The sequence below is a fragment of the Etheostoma spectabile genome, chromosome 14, assembly GCF_008692095.1.
Source record: "Etheostoma spectabile isolate EspeVRDwgs_2016 chromosome 14, UIUC_Espe_1.0, whole genome shotgun sequence".
NCBI classification, from domain to species: domain Eukaryota; kingdom Metazoa; phylum Chordata; class Actinopteri; order Perciformes; family Percidae; genus Etheostoma; species Etheostoma spectabile.
Window position 1 is genome coordinate 2,262,028 of NC_045746.1, and position 5,012 is coordinate 2,267,039.

At 36.7% G+C, this 5,012-nt stretch overlaps 1 protein-coding gene across 1 annotated transcript in view; it reads left to right on the forward strand.

The window, feature by feature from the left end:
- Positions 1-1,066: 1,066 nt before the first annotated feature.
- Positions 1,067-5,012, forward strand: part of triqk (triple QxxK/R motif containing) — a 23,717-nt gene continuing 19,771 nt past the window's right edge. Inside the window, exons 1-2 of the mRNA XM_032535736.1 lie at positions 1,067-1,078; positions 3,699-3,860. The gene's annotated coding sequence lies outside the window, so the exon portion shown is untranslated. The remainder of the gene's footprint in view (positions 1,079-3,698; positions 3,861-5,012) is intronic.

Here is a 5,012-nt window from a genome sequence, read left to right on the forward strand (position 1 = left end):
TTCAATCCTCTCACCATCTGGGTGGGGAAAGTGAAAGAGCAGCACTTGCCCCTCCCTTATTATCACCACTGAGGTGCCCTTGAGCAAGGCCCTTAATGCCCTAACCCCTAATGCTGTGGAGCGGCTCAGTGGCCAGCAGATCAGACTGGGGTTGTACTTGGCAGGTTCCAGGTGTAAATGTGTAACTGTTTGAATGTGATCAGGGCGTTCCTGCAAAAGGGAGGCTTCATCTCAGTGAACTTTCCCTGAATAAATATCGGTCTGAAGGCCCCAACTGTGTAATTTTGATGTTGGGTTGTCCCAGATGAAAGTGTCTAGTGAGACAAATACAGTATGTTGAAACTTTTAGTGAACAAACAGTCGTCTAGAGAAGAGCCCACTATAAGGCATATCCACCATAGGCTGTTTTACAGCTCTAGCATCCAAAATGTTGGCACCGTTAGAAATTTATGACCAAATTGTCACAATATGATAGCTGCTACAATTCATGTCTACAAACCAACCAATCTGAATACGGCATGAAATGTTGCAGAATACACTGGTTGCATTTTTAGAACATGAGAGTGGTGCAGAAGGATGACATGAGTTGCTGAAGTGTTTCTGCATCCATATACTTTCCCCCATTTACATCATAAAACAACAATTCACAAGGAATTCATTTTTATCTCACACACACACAGTGTGACATACAACTTTATTAATCTCTATTAATACACAGGTATGTGATCTCCATTTAACAACATTTCAAACAGGTGGATAAAGGTCTGAATCCATGTGGATGTATTGTGTTGATTGTTGATCAACACTTTGCTTTGAAACATTTAAAGTAAGACATGAAATGTAGAGAGACAATCTTGCTGTTTCCAAATGACACTCACTCAGAAAATTAATCAGTCCCCCTGATGATGACTGCAAATTGCCCAAGATTATGTTGACACGTCTTCATTGCTGAATGTAGGAGGAGACGATGGCAGCAGAGCTGCCATTTAGCCTGCCAATGGCCCCAGGGGATTCTTCATCTCTAGCATTCTTTTTAATGTCTGGCAATTAAAGGCCGTCTAACTGCCTGAGAGAAGGAGTGATGGAGAGACAGAGAGAGAGGAATAGAGGAAGTGTGACTGTGTGTAAAAGACTGATGTTCAAAGAGGGAGATGGGGAGGGAGAGACAGAAATAAATTAGAGAAACATGTAAAGATAGGCACACACACCCAAATAGATCTAAAAAGACTAGATAATCATGTTATGGAAACTGCCAGGGTTTACCTCTATTTAACACATTCTCTGTGGTGTGGTCACTTAAAACAGCAGCCATTTGTACAGTTGAAATTCTATTTAATTTAACTAGGGTTCCATCGCTAGTCAAATTTTTCACTTCACACTAACAGGCCCTGAGGGAAACCCTCTCATCTCCTCTAAAGTGCTATCTATACATTACAGTGATGTGCACAGTCTTTAAACTACAACTGTTCATCAGGCAAATTCATCCTGCTTAGTCCATTCTCACTAGCAGTCAATGCTAATGCTCTCCATATCTATTAATGTGACAAGGCACAGCACGTTGATTTGTTTCACTCAACGGGAGAAATTAATCACACACATGTAGTATAACAAGAGAACATTTGAGCTCTGCATTAACTACACTCATGCTGGTTTTGATGGCCATATCAAGATAAAATTTTGGTTTTGAGGCTATTTGTTAACAGTTCCAGCTTAACTGTCGTAGCAGCTTTTGGACTTGCACATAAGTGAAACGAATGCGTTTGTATAGTATAAAATGATAGTATGTAAAAGTACAGGCCTTACAGTACATGTGATTTTGTTTAATTTCATGACACTTACTTATGACAGTTTTTTATGTGAATATGAACTTCATGTTTCCTGAGCAATACTTCTGTAGATATGAATGTCATCAGTGACAAATGTCAATTGCATTCTTCTTTAATCAAGGAGCTGTGTTAAAGTAATCACTATCAATGGCATCTTAATAAAGAGTAGAGCATGATGCAGGCACATTGCGGGCAGATTACGTCTATTAGTTACTGCTGTGCTGCATGCAAAAGGCAAGCCCATGGGAGAGCAGAGAATAATTTTAAACTTCAGTAAGTTACATGTGGAGGCACGTCTATACATAATTTGCACAATGCCCTAGGCAGCAATGAGGCTGGATGCAATTAGGAGGGAAATACAATTCTACACAGTAAACAAAGAAAAAATGTAAAAAGACTGATGAAAGAGAAATGAATATCGTGGAGTGAGATTGCCTCGCCTTTGATGAGGTCGGCTGTTGCTTCCTTTAATTGTCACAGCATAATGCTACTGTTTTCAACAAAGATAAGTATGCCATTTGTTGCAGTCTGACAAGGCAAGACTGACTTAAGGCCTACGTGTCATGTAATTAATAAAACATATGTCTTTGTCACTCCAAATAATAGTATGTTTCAATTTAAGGAAGATGCAAGGGAGCAGGCATCCTCCTTGTAGCATTCAGGCATGCAATGTTTTTGTGATAATCCTTTGCAATGGTGGAAAAAGTATTTAAATCCTATATTGAAGTAAAAGTAGCACTAAAACACAATATAATTACTCAATTACAAGTAAAAATCCTGCATCAAAAATGTTACTTCTTAAAACATGTATTTAAGGGTACGCATTAGCAACAAAACAATCTTCAAATATTTAAAAGTACTCATATGCAGAGTAGTCACTATCAGTGTTTTATTATTACATTATTGTTATTATTATTATTATTATTATTATTATTGTATAAGTTATGTAAACAGTATGTTGTTGTATCTTTTCTATGTGAGGCTGGTAGCTTCATATAGAATTGTTGAGGAAATGCATATTACTTTAAAAAAGAAAGAAAATGGTGGGATAAAGTCCCACCATTCTACCATTGCTTTTACTTAACGTTCTATGTTTTTAATCTGTATGTATTTGATTGTTTATTTTGTTTTGTTTTTTGATTTACCCTGTGTAATCTGTAAAGCACATTAGGTCACCTTTGGGTATGGCATGCGCTATAGAAATATATTTGTCCTGTCTTGCACAACAATGCATCATATTTTATTGAAAAGAATTATGTTTTCTATTTAAATTATCGATCTGTCGTCAAATACATTAAATGTACTGCAGTAACATTTACAGCACTTCCTTCTGAACGTAATGGAGTTGAAGTAGAAGCAACAAATGGCAAAGTACCTCATAATTGTTTGGTATTGTAATATTATAATTAGTTTTGTAATATTGCATAGTATGTGATGTAATTTATTTCTCACCACTGACCTTTTGTGCCTTTACTTAGGAAGAATCCACAATAGTTTTGTTATTATTTATTTCAATAACTTTAATCATTTTCACAACATAGTAGAGTTCTAATGAGAACTGATTTGGTTTGTAACGTGACAAACTATTCATTTGTCTACCATAATTATAAGTGCAATATATCAATATCAATATGGAAGCTTTTGTATTTGGAAATCAGTTGAAATGAGTGGGAGTGTCTCATCGTCACTATACTGTTGTTTGCTCAATAAAAAATAAATAAATAAACCCTCCTCACCGTCACGTGCTCCACCATTATTTTTGTGGGAACGCCCCGCCCCACGCTCGTGCTATTGGTCAACTCACCAAAACCTGTGTCTGATTAGAGAAAATAGCTGTCTGTCATCAGTGTTGACGTTTAAAACAGGAACTAGTACTGGGGGAAGTGGTGTGTTGGCATTTTGGAGAAATGGGGATCGAAGTACAATAAAACTGTAAATGATATCGTCCCGCGTGTCCACAAACAACAGCCAGGCATTTCGTAATGCAGAAACACCTCTACTAAGTGACATATTCTCTCGATAAACAAGAACAGTGTAAGTATCTTCGAGAATGCAATGAATGATAGCTGCTTGTTATTAATAACATCTCCACTTGAATGTTATACGTTTTGTAGAGTATTAACAATATATCCATTTGCTCAAAAGCTAACATAGGAGCTCTTTTTTAATGTGATGGACTGCCGAGAGAGAAAACAGAGAGTGCAAATGCATGCATTGTTGGCTTTCACAAACCTTATGTTAGTGTAGGCTAGGTCATTTTCTACAATGTTGGAAGATAGAAAGGTACACTTCTAAATTTCATAGACCACAATGTCCCTAAACACCATGCTGTGTAATACAAGTTGCCTGTACCTACACTTAGTTCTCATGTTATTAGATGGATGGATGGATGGATGGATGGATAGATAGATAGATATCCTCAAAAAAATGGGAGTGCAGGCTAATACAGCTGACCTTTTTATAAATGGTTCCTTAATAAAAAGTTAAGTTACATTTTAAGAAATGTAACTTTTCTCAGATATATATATATAAGAATATGTATATAGTATATATGTGTGTATATTATACTATATTATATAATAAATATATAATATATATATATGTGTATATGTGGATATATATGTGGTGTGTGTGTGTGTGGTGTGTGTGTTGTGTGGTGTGTGTGGTGCTTGTGTGCACACCGTAAATATCGATTACAGGAGACCACATACAGTGGGCTAAAATGTTTGGGCCGCCCAGGTAAAAATTTTTATTAATGTGCATAAAGAAGCCAAGAAAAGATGGAAAAATCTCCAATGACAAAATTAAATGACAGATTAAACATTCGTATAATATGTCACAACAATTTAGATTTTATTTCTATCATTTATGCTTTCAAAATAACAGAAAACGAAAAAAAATGACGTCTGCAAAAGTTTGGGCACCCTGCAGAGTTAATACCTCGTCCGGCCTATTTTGCAAGTATCACAGCTTGGAAACGCTCCTTGCAGCCAGCCAAGAGTCTTTCAATTCTTGTTTGAGGAATCTTCACCCATTCTTCCTTCCAAAAGTCTTCCAGTTCCTTGAGATTTCTGGGCTGTCTGTCACGCACTTCTCTTTTAAGGTCTAACCATAGATTTTCAATTATTTTGAGGTCAGAAGATTGTGAAGGCCATGGCAAAACCTTCAGTTCACACCTCTTGATGT